Source organism: Rattus norvegicus, chromosome 3 (assembly GCF_021556685.1).
Source record: "Rattus norvegicus strain SHRSP/BbbUtx chromosome 3, alternate assembly SHRSP_T2T, whole genome shotgun sequence".
In the NCBI taxonomy this organism is placed as follows: Eukaryota; Metazoa; Chordata; class Mammalia; order Rodentia; family Muridae; genus Rattus; species Rattus norvegicus.
In genome coordinates this window covers 22260098-22272918 of record NC_141536.1, presented here as the reverse complement: position 1 = coordinate 22272918, position 12821 = coordinate 22260098, and positions in this window count along the sequence as shown.

Genomic DNA, 12821 nt, shown 5'->3' with positions numbered 1-12821 from the left:
GATGTCCCATTAGTTGATTCTTGATCTTAAAACATAAGCCATTGGTTTTCTGTTCAGGTAATTTTCCCCAGTGCCCATGTGTTCAAAGCTCTTCTGCACTTTTTTTCTATTAGTTTGAGTGTATCTGGTTTGATGTGGAGGTCCTTGATTGACTTGGACTCGAGCTTTGTACAGGGCCATAAGAATCGATCCATTTGCATTCTTTTACATGCTGACCTCCAGTTGAATCAACACCATTGGTTGAAAACGCTCTTTTTTCCACTAGATGGTTTTAACTCCTTTATCAAAGATCAAGTGACCATAGGTGTATAGGTTCATTTCTGGGTCTTCAATTCTATTCCATTGATCTATCTGCTGGTCTCTATACCAATGTCATACAGTTTTTATCACTATGGCTCTTAAATACAGCTAGAGGTCAGGGAAGGTGATTCCCCAGAAGTTCTTTTCTTGTTGAGGATAGTTTTTGATATCCTGGGTTCTTTGTTATTCCAAATGAATTTGCAAATTGCTCTTTCTAACTCTATGAAAAATTGAGCTGGAATTTTGATGGGGGTTGCACTTCTATAGATTGCTTTAGGCAAGATGGCTATTTTTACAATATTGATCCTGCCAATCCATGAGCATGGGAGATCTTTCCATCTTCTGCCATCTTCAATTTCTTTCTTCAGAGACTTGAAGTTCTTGTCATACAGATCTTTTACTTGCTTGTTAGAGTCATACTGAGGTATTTTATATTATTTGTGACTATTGTAAAGCATGTCATTTCCCTAATTTCTTTCTCAGCCTGTTTATCCTTTGAGTGAGGAAGGCAACTGATTTGTTTGAGTTGATTTTATACCCTGACACTTTGCTGAGGTTGTTTATCAGGTTAAGTATTGTGGAACTTTTGGGGTCACTTAAGTACACTATCATATCATCTGCAAATAGTAATATTTTGACTTCTTTGTTTCCAATTTGTATCCCTTTGACCTCCGTTTACCATCTGATTGCTCTGGCTAGGACTTTGAGTACTATATTGAATAAGTAGGGAGACAGTGGCCAGCCTGTTTAGTCCCCGATTTCAGTGGGATTGCTTCAAGTTTTTATCTATTTAGTTTGATTTTGACTACTGGTTTGCTTTATATTGCTTTTATTATGTTTAGATATGGGCCTTGAATTCCTCATCTCTCCAAGACTTTTATCATGAAGGGGTGTTGAATTTTGTCAGATGCTTTCTCAGCATTTAATGAGATGATTATGTGGTTTTTTTTCTTTGAGTTTGTTTATATAGTGGATTACATTGATGGATTTCAATATACTGAATCATCCCTGCATCCCTGGGATGAAGCCTACTTGATCATGATGGATGATCATTTTGATGTGTTCTTGGACTGGGTTTTCAAGAATTTTATTGAATATTTTTGCATTTGGGAAATTGGTTTGACATTTTTATTCTTTGTTGGGTCTTTGTGTGGTTTACATATAAGCATAACTGTGGCTTCATAGAAGGAAAATCTAGGAAAGAGATCAGGAGTCATAGACACAAGCATCACCAACAGAATACAAGAGATAGAAGAGAGAATCTCAGGGACAGAAGATACCATAGAAAACATTGACACAACAGTCAAAGAAAATGCATAAAGCAAAAAGGTCAATGGATTCAATTTCCCAATAAAAAGACATGGACTAACAGACCGGATACATAAAGAAGACCCAGCATTTTGCTGCATACAAGAAACACACCTCAATGACAAAGGCAGATGCTACCTCAGAGTAAAAGGCTGGAAAACAATTTTCCAAGCAAATGGTCCTAAGAAACAAGAAGTAACCATTCTAATATCAAATAAAATTGACTTTCAACCAAAAAGTTATCAAAAAAGATAAGGAAGGACACTTCATATTCATCAAAAGAAAAATCTACCAAGATGAACTCTCAATCCTGAATATTTTGCCCCAAATGCAAGGTACCTATAGTAATAAAAGAAACCTTACTAAAGTTCAAAACACACATTGCACCTCACACAATAATAGTGGAGACTTCAACACCCCATGCTCAGCAATGGACAGATCATGGAAACAGAAACTAAACAGAGACATGGAGAAACTTACAGAATTTATGAACCAAATGGATTTAACAGACATCTATAGAACATTTCATCCTAAAACAAAAGAATATACCTTCTTCTCAGTACCTCATGGTAACTTCTCCAAAATTGGCCATATAATGGGTCACAAAACAAGGCCTCAATAGATACAAGAAGATTTAAATAATCCCATATCAGATCACCATGGACTAAGGCTGGTCTTCACTAACAACAAAAATGACAGAAAGCATACATACACATATGGCAGTTGAACAATGCTCTACTCAATGAAAACTTTGTCAAGGAAGAAATAAAGAAAGAAATTAAAGACTTTTTAGGATTTAATGAAAATGAAGGCACAACACACCCAAACATATGGGACACAATAAAAGTGGTGCTAAGAGGAAAACTCATGGCTCTAAGTGTCTGCAAAAAGAAACTGGAGAGAGAGCATACATTAGCGGCTTGACAGCACACCTAAAAGCTCTAGAATAAAAAGAACAAAAAGAACCTAGGGAGCCTTTCATATGCCACAATATCAAATTCAATTTCAGATTGGTAGAGTACCTGAACTCATCTACAGAGAAATTAAACAGCACTGAATATAGTCATTAATAATTCAGATATCAAAATCAAAATAACTTCAATAGATAAAACAGAAAATTAAGGAGAAACCAGAAAACAAGTATATTGACAAACTGCTATAGATATAGCAGGCCAAAAACTACAAGTATTTATAAATGATATCAAAACTGAAAATTTGGTAGACAAAAGAGCAGATGCAACAATAATTTCACTAAAATCCTGGCCTCCAGATTGGCCTCTTTAGGAGGTAAATATTCAGTTTCCAGGGGGGTGAAACTTTATCCTAGGTTTAAAAAAATGCGAGACGGCTTAAGTGCACAGAACCAAAAAGTCAAATAGGAAAATTAAACTACATATGGCTAATATAGCCAAGACTTTTTGGAGACGTAATTTGTTGTAGTACTGGAAGGCACATATTACCATTCCTTTGATTTCAGAAATAAGCCATAACATGAAAAATACTTCTGAGAAAGATTATTGAAAGGTTTTATTACAGACTACCCAGGTTGTCCATAGATAGGACATGGCAGATGTTGGCTCTTCAACTTTTTATAGGGATGCCACTATTGATAGAACACCAACTCTCCTACCACTGAATTGGTTAACTGACAAGCCTTTTGGAGTAGAGAAAAAGCCCTTAGATAAAGAAAAGTTACAGGTTCTAGAACAGCTAATCCAAGATCAACTGGAAGCTCAACATTTGGAAGAGTCCACCAGCCCTCGGAATTCTCCTATATTTGTTATTCTAGAAATCTAGAAAATGGAGAATGTCAACAAATCTAAGAGCAATCAATAAAGTTATTCAGTCTATGGGTTCCTTATAACCTGGAATCTCTTTAAATTCTTTATTACCTAAGACCTGGCCTATTATACTAGTTGATTTAAAAGATTGCCTTTTCACAATCCCTTTGCATGAGAATGATAGGGAAAGATTTGCTTTTTCAGTACCTACTTATAATAATAATATGCAATGAAGATATATCATTGAAAAGTCTTGCCACAAGGAATGTTAAACAGTCCTACCTCATGTCAATATTTTGCATGACAGCCATTAGAAATAATTTGTAAAAAATTTCCTCAATCTAAAATTTACCATTATATGGTTGATAACCTACTGGCTGATTCAGACATAAATATCTTAGAAAAAATGTTTGAAGTAATGAGTATTTTGCCTTGCTGGAGATTACAAATGTTAGGGTTCGGGAATCATCACACTTAAGCAAGAATAGTTTATTGAACGCATACCCCAAGACTGATCAATCAGGACCACTAAAAAGGACTCAGGAACCTTACTGTGGTACCAGTCTGTTCTTAGGACATGTTTTATTTTATAGTAAAACCAAGTTCAGAAGTTCAGAAGGGAAGGGCAAAGGCAGTAATGCATTTTGGCTAACTAGACAAATCAGGTGACTTATAAGTGGACTGGTCCTAAGTGAAGTTAGAGGGTGGTAATAGGAGGGTAGTTTCAGAACATTGAAATAATAGAGCATAAGTAATACAACCATAGTGTTATGACCTCTTATGACCTTTTCAGTGTCAGCTATAGATAATTACTTCTGGGAAGTGGAGTCTGAGAACCTGAACATAATTTCACCCTTTGAGCAAAATGCAAATTGAATACAAAATGGCCACAGTTATTTTAAAAGGAGCAGGCCTCAACAAAAAATTGCTCCTGAAAAAATTTTAATTTTTTTAATTAATTCTATTAATTATCCAGAATATAAGATAGATCTACAGAAAATTCGACCATAGGAAGTACAAATCAGAAAAGATCAATTACAAACTTTTTCAAAAATTGTTGGGAGATATTGATTGACTAAGACACATAATTGGATTAATTACTCAAGAGCTAAGTAATTTATTTCAAACTTTTCAAGATGATTCAGACTTAGACAGTATAAGAAAATTATTATCTGAGGCTGAAAAAGAATTGGCTCTGGTAGAAAGAAATCACAGATACAAATGTGGATTGTATGGACCAAAAACTGGGTTATACTTTAGTTATTTTTGCCTTCTACTCAGAATGAATAAGATAAAAAACTCAGGTGACAGCAGATGCTGGGGAGGATGTGGAGAAAGAAGAACACACCTCCATTGTTGGTGGGATTGCAAGCTGGTACAACCACTCCGGAAATCAGTCTGGAGGTTCCTCAGAAAATTGGACATAGTCCTATCTGAGGACCCAGTTATACCTCTCCTGGGCATATACCCAAAAGACGCTCCAATATCTAACAAGGACACATGCTCCACTATATTCATAGCAGCCTTATTTATAATAGCCAGAAGCTGGAAAGAACCCAGATGTCCCTCAACAGAGGAATAGATACAGAGAATGTGGTACATTTACACAATGGAGTACTACTCAGCTATCAAAAACAATGACTTCATGAAATTCATAGGCAAATGGATGGAACTAGAAAATATCAACCTGAGAAAGGTAATCCCAACACACACACACACACACACACACACACACACACACACTCACACACACACACACACACACACACACACACACACACACACACACACACAGTATGCACTCATTGAGAAGTGGATATTAGCCCAAAATCTCGGAATACGCAAGATACAATCCACAGACCACATGAAGCTCATTAAGTAGGAAGACCAAAGTGTGGATGCTTCAGTCCTTCATAGAAGGGGGGACAAAAATATTCACAGGAGGAGATATGGTGACAAAGTTTAGAGCAGAGACTAAAGGTATGCCCCACCTGGGGATCCAGCCCATATACTGCCATCAAACCCAGACAATATTGCTGATGCCATGAAGTGCAAGCTGAAAGGAGCCTGATATAGCTGTCTCCTGAGAGGTTCTGCCAGAGCATGACAAATACAGAGGTGAATGCTCACAGGCAACCACTGAACTATGAATGGGGTCCCCATTGGAAGAGTAAGAAGGATTAAATGAGCTGAAGGGGTTTATAACCCATAAGAACAACAATACCACCCAACCAGAGCTCCCAGGGACTAAATTGCATATGTAGCAGAGGATGGCCTTGTTGGGCATCAATGGGAGGAGAAGCCCTTGATCCTGTCACGGCTTGATGCCCCAGTGCAGGGGAATGTCAGGGAGGGGATGTGAGAAGGGGCAGGTAGTTGAGTTGGGGAACACCCTCATAGAATCAGGGGAAGGGGGGATTGGATAGGGGGTTTATGGACAGGAAACCAGGAAAGGGAATAACATTTGAAATGTATATTTTACAAATATCCATTATAAAAAGAAATAGAAATCACCTATTTTTACACAATACATATAGATCTCATATAGGTCTACCCAGCCCTCTAGTGCAATGTAATGTTGAAATTGATCAGCTATTAGTAGGAAATGTGTAGAGGCCTCAGAATTTCAAAAGATATACCATGTTATTAGCAAAGGTTTGAAGAGAGATTTTTCTACTACTTGGCAACAAGCCAAGGAAATTATAAGGAAATATTCTACTGGCTCTTTGTATAACCAACCTCCAGTATTTGCAGGAAGTAACCCAAAAAACGGACCCAAAGAAATGAAATTTGGCAAATGCATGTGTTTCATTTTGCAGAGTTTGGAAAATTAAAGTATGTGCACCATACCATGGATAAATATTCAGAATTTCAATGGGAAACTGCTTAAAGTTTTGAAGAGTTTAATTCCTGTAATTACACATTTATTAGAAGGTATGTTTATTATGGGAATACCTGTACAAATTAAAGTTGACCATGCTCCAGCATGCCTCTAGTAAAATGAAAGAACTTTTGCATATTGATATAAAGCATATTGCAGGCATATCACACAATTCTGCAGGACAAGCAGTCATAGAAAGAGCTTATCATATTTTGAAGGAGGTGCTTAATAAGCAGAAAGGGGTAACAAAGACCATAGAAGTATATTACATAGTGCTATATTAACTTTAACATTTTTAAATACTATTGAGCAAAAAACAGCTGCTGAGAGACATCGATTTTGGGGAAAAAACTGCTGAATTAAACCAGTCCACATATTTTAAGGATGTGTTAAGTCAGAATGGAAGGCAAGAAACATGTTGCATTATGGGAGCCTTTGTTTCTACAGGAAAAGAAGAGCTGTGGAAAAGATTAGATTTGACCCTAAGAGACCTGGAAATCTTGGCTATGACATAAAGAAACCAAGGAAAACAACAAAACATGTAATGTATCTGCTAATTCCTTCTTGGCTTTGCCCCACAGTTACCTGGCAACCTCCAGGTAGGCCTGGCTTACTATTAAAGGGGCTATTTGTCCCCTCCTCTCTCTTACTCTCTCTGCCCCTTATCTCCCTGATCCCTTTCTCCCTCTCTTCCCTTTCTCCTCCCCCGTCTAGACTGTGTGTTCTTAACCAGACTCTCCTTTTTTCTCTCCCTTCTCCTCCTCCTCCTCCTCCTCCTCCTCCTCCTCCTCCTCCTCCTCCTCCTCCTCCTCCTCCTCCTCCTCTCCTGCTTTCCTCTCTTTCTGGTCTCTGTTTCAAGCCCAGCAACTGAAACCCCACTTACTTACCTTCTTCCCAGCTACAGACTGTAGACATCTTTATTTAACCAATAGTTTTTAATTAAGGAGAAAGGTTACATAGCATCATTTGGCATACGGGAGAATTTCCTCATCCCTAAGGATCTCATCAAGGACAACCAAATCTTGAAAGCCAGTATTTAGCATTTCAATACATAGCAATAGACCAAACCTCAACAATGAATAAGACATTCACTGTGTGGTCAGTAAATATTGTTGGCTACAAAATCCTCTCTCTTATCCCTCTCAGATCTCTGATAGGATTGAAGACTAGATAGCTTTAGTCTCACACAGGCTTACATTGTTTAGAATTTTAGAAGTTGATTTAAGGTCAAAAAGATATTTTCAGGTTGATAGTTGGCAAGTTATGATAGAAATTGATTTAGGTACAGAACTTTGGACTCACCAAGAGCAGATAGATAGTACTTTCTCCAAGGTCGCCAAATATGAATGGACTGGACATGGTGAGTGCAATTCTTACCTGATAGTTTTCATGATTGCTTTTATTGTATATAGATTATTGATGTTAGAGAAAGAGCCTTTTATTGGACTAAAAGGGGAACATGTTCAGATGATATCCTTGTGCCCTGTGTAAAGACTGTCTTCGTCTTATTCAGATGCTGATTTCTGTACTGGCAGAGATTTCAGTCCAGGCTGGACTTTGGTGTTGTTACTTTTATGAAGCCTCACCTGTCTCAGTGTTTCATAAACATCTTCTCTATGACATTCTGATTAGTTTATTAAAGAGCTGAACATCCTATGGCAAAGCAGAGAGGATAGATGAGACTTTGGGACAGAGATAGGAGCTCTGGGAAAGAATCAATCATGGGAGTTTTGCCAGCCAGACATGAGCAAAGATACAGATGCTGGAACTGAGGGAAGGTAATTAGCCACGTGACAGAATGTAGATTAGTATAAACAGATTAATATGAGTTACACAAGCTAGTTGGGCACAAGTAAGCTAAGGCTAAGCTTGTATAAAAAAAATAGAAAGCCTCTATATTATTACTTTGGTGGCTGGCAGGTTGAGGTAGTACAATGACAGGTCTGGGCCTGCAAACTGCCTCAAGTCTAGAGACCAGCTCACTAGCTAAGACTGACAACCCAATGTAGCCTTTCTTTTCTTTGTTTGAGAATTTTTCCACTTAAACAAATCAAACAAAAATTCAGTAAGCTTCTTACCTATTTTATTCCTGGGAACACTATGATTGATGAGCCAGTACCAAAGGTTTATATGGTTTGTGCCACCATAAAATTCGCTTTGTTTATGCTGACCATTATGGATAAGGACAATATAAACCTTGTTTAGTAAATGCTGACCACTACAAACTACAATTACCTCCCCTTTGGCAATTCAGTGCTGCTCCCTGGCCTCTACCTTGGGGCCCAATAAAACCCATTGCATTTAATTTGTCCATTGAGCAGCAGTAACTTCAACCCTAAGGTCTGGCACAAGAAAAAGGGCAACAACAAAATTGTTCAATGTGCTGGTGCCCTCTTGCCATTTTTTTTTTTTTTTTTTTTTGTCCTATAGGATTAGTGAAGGGTATGTCTTCTGGGCCTTCCCGTTGTGGAGGATTAGGTTTTGCAGTATACCCACTCTACCACTGCAATTTCTCTGAGCCTTAATAATCCCTTCACCAACACTAAGCCAAGGGACATCAGGCACCTCTAACTCCTTTTCAATAGGCCATCTTTTGACATATGCATCAACCAACCATTCAAACAAACTTTTGACGCATTTTTAAACTGTGGGAGCTTCCATATTAACTGAGAATTCCACTCAGAGGGCCCACTCAAAATGATCTAGTTTTTTGTTCAGTCCACCATGATCCCACACACATTCCCCAGGTTTCTGCTTGAATGAAATAACAAATTCATTAAGCGTGTTTGCAGTGTAAGGCACCTACTCATGAGTGATACTTTCTCCCTCCCCCTAGGGGCCTGTTTTGCCTTATGTCTGGTTATAGGTCTAGAGGCAACTATTGGTGGGTCCTGAGGGACATCAATAGTTTTTTCTTTTTTCTTTTTATTGGATATTTTTTATTTACATTTCAAATGTTGTTCCCTTTCCCGGTTTCCCATCCGTAAGCCCCCTTATCCTTCTTCTATGAGGATGTTCCCCCTCCTCAACCATCTCCCTTTCCCACCTCCTCACCCTGACATTCCCCTTCACTGGGGGGGGGTCTAGCCTTGGCAGGACCAAGGGCTTCTCCTCCCATTGGTGCCCAATAAGGCCAGAGGGACATCAATATTATCTTATCTTAAATTTCCTTGGCTTAGCAGACAATGAAGTATTAATTTCCTTAGTCAAAGTTGGAAAAAGCAATATTTCAAAGGTTACGGGTGAGGGCACTACTTCCTCAGGAACCCCTTGAGAATCTGAAGATTCAAAGTTCTCTGCTTCAATAGGGTGTATCCTCATATCCCCATCCAAAGTTATAGGACACCATTCTTAACTAATCAATGTCTTTCTTTACTTTAACTGCCAACACACTCTGAGGCTCATTCTGAATTTTCACTGTAATTCAGCCAACCTTACAATGAGGGCTTTAGTTTTTTTTTTTTTTTCAACTCAAGCTCTGTGGCTACTGGAGAGAAAGTTCTCTTCCAGGGCACACTTAGAAACAATATATATATATATATATATATATATATATATATATATATATATATATACATAAACACAGACATTATACATATATATCATATACACATACAGATATAAATATACAATTTTATCTTCAATATATTCTGGAATCGCAAAGAAGCAGGCTCCAATGCCAGTGAAGGAATGGATGTGCTAGCAAGGTAAGGGGAAATAGACAATGAGCACAGGTTTCCTTCTTCTATGGTCTACATAGGCTTCCAGCAGAAGGTGTAGCCCAGATTAAAGGTGTGTGTTCTCACCTCTGGATCTGAATCAAAGCTGTGTGTTTTCCTACCGCAAAGGTCTGGATTCACCCACTTCAAACCAAGCAAAAATAATCTCTCACAGGTGTACCCTCCGTTTCTGGGTTATAGTTCATTCCAGATGGAGTCAAGTTGACCCACGCCTGTACCCCAGCATTCAGGGGGTATGTATCGTTGGAGACTCAAGCCAGCAACACATCACTCATGCTTTATGTATGGGAGTTTCATGCCTATAACCTAGCACTTGTGTTGCATGGACTGTGGGAGCCTCAAACCAATAACCCAACACTCAAATGCATGTACTGTAGTGGGATCATTGCTATAATTCAGCATCCATGTGATAGGTACTATTGGTAGCTCATGCCTATAACCCAGCATGCATGGTGTGTTCCCTGGAAACAAATGCCTGTAACTCCAACACTCGTGGTGAATGTGACTATGGGAAACACATACCAGTACTGCAGCACTCATGCTCATGAACTATGGGAGGCTCAGACCTGTATCTTCGGACTTAGTGTATTCACTGTATGAGACTTACACCACTAACGCATCATTCGTGGTTCATATACTGTGGGAGGCTCACACCAATAATTTAGCAATATATGTATGGGTCCATGGAGGTAGGGTGGGAACGGCAGCTTCACATTTGCGGGTTCTTTCCTAGCCATTTCCTTTGCATCCCCTCTCTCAGCCACATCTTCACATGAAAGAATTCAGGGTCAGGGAGAAATGGCTACCTGCTTTCCACTAATGTGGCCAGAGACGTTGCCCTGTCCATCCAGCTCCAGCCCAGGGCCTTCAGGATAGGGACCCACTCTCCTCCAAATGGTAGAGCCTGGTTACTTCCAACCCAGCACCAATTAGTTCTGACTCATTCGGGATTTGTCTCCACCCATAGGTTGGGGCTTCAGGTTCCTGAAGCCTGTCCAGGCCAACAACTTTTCTCCTCAGGTCTCTCCACAGCTTTGATTTCCTTCCAGGAAGGCCTGGAATCCTGCTTACTGGTCAGGACCTGCTTATTGATCCATAACCAAATTCCTTGTTCAGACTGAGTTTGTTACCACAGTCCTTAGTAATGACTTCTGAAGGGGAGGCATGGTCTGGAATTCTTGTAAACCAAGCTGACCTTGAATTCTGCTCCAGCCTCCCAAGTGGGATTTATCTGCATGCCCCAAGACTCGAGGCTTTGCCTGTGCAGGTTTGAGGTTGGTTCAAGCTGTGGAGCCTAAAGTGGGTCATTTCCATAATTGCCGTTTGTGGTTACAACCCGTTCCAAGACCACAGGCCCTTAGCCTTTCGGGAGCTCATAGGCTGAGCAGAGATATAAACATGAACAGCAACTAGGAGGTTCTATTGTAAAGGGTAAGAAATAAAAAGTTCACTGAAACTATTTGATCGTGGGGAAAATTATTAATGCTTTGGGCATCTTCTCTCTGCAACACAGAAATCTTAGGATTTCTGTAGGGACTCAGGTCAGCTATCTATGGAGACCCAGAGTTGGTCTTCTGTAAAGGCCCTTATTGCTTTAACCTATAAACAAACTACCTCAGCTGCCAACTTCGTCTGCATTCTCTGTGAACTACGTCCTAGCTGTAGGTGCTCTGTGACTTTCCTCAATCAGAAACAGCTCATCTGTGTGCCCATGTATGATCAGAGTACCATACTCTCATGCTGAGGGTAGAACTCAAAACAGACTAGAAACAGCTTCGGTAGTGTACCTTAAGTGGGAGAGGGCAGACAAACTCAGCTTCAAACAAGCTCCACACTAAACTGGGAGTGTCTGACAATTCTGTTCCCCTCTCTGAACCCTAGTTTACTCACATGTAGAATGGGAATCGCCATACCAGAACACAGCTGTTGGGAGAATTTACTAGTGCATGTAAAAGGAAAACTTGGGCTTTAATTTTGAGACAAGGTCTCCTGTAGCCCAGGCTGGTCCCCAACTCACTGTGTAGCCGAGGATGGCCTTGAATTCCTGATCCTGCTGTTTCCACCACACAAGTGCTATGATTTACAGATAAGATTCACAATGCCCCCCCACTCCAATTTATTTATTTAGCTTCTTGAAAATATAACCAAAATTCATGGACAAAGTAGAATGGGGGGGGGCCTGCAGCTCCTTCAAAGCTCCTACTTTGCCATTTTATTTCTAACACCGCACCTGAGTCTCTGTGACTGCCTGTAATTATCAGAAGGCTCCCACTGACTGCCATGGAATTTAGAGGTATACACTCTGCTTTCCTTCTGGAAAGAGCACCGGGGCCAGGTTGGCTCTGCCATGTGCCCAGTATATGTGCAGACAGTGATCACTTCTCAGAGCTCCAGAATGTTTTGATGTGCCCCGGGTCTTTTGGCTTGGATTACCTCAAGAAGCCATGCGAGAGGGGTATATTCACCAGAAAAAGTAGAATATTAGATGGTTTACATTGCTGGAACCAACCCTTATAGACTAGAAATCACATTCCTGAACTCTCGTAGGAATGCCTAAATTCTGTTTCTAAAAATGGGAGTCAAAGGGCTAAAGAGATGCCTTAAACAAAACCAACCAAAGAAAATGAAATTTAAAAATCCAAATAAGTTTGATGATGTGGCATTTGTTTAAATTCCTACAATAGTTGCCCACTGCATCAAAAGAAAAATAAATCTGTATATTCCTTTTTTCCTCTGATCTCCAGCCACCATGGTGTGGCTCTTCCACAAAAGGCCTAGATACCCTTCGGAATGCATCAGATATCTTCCATA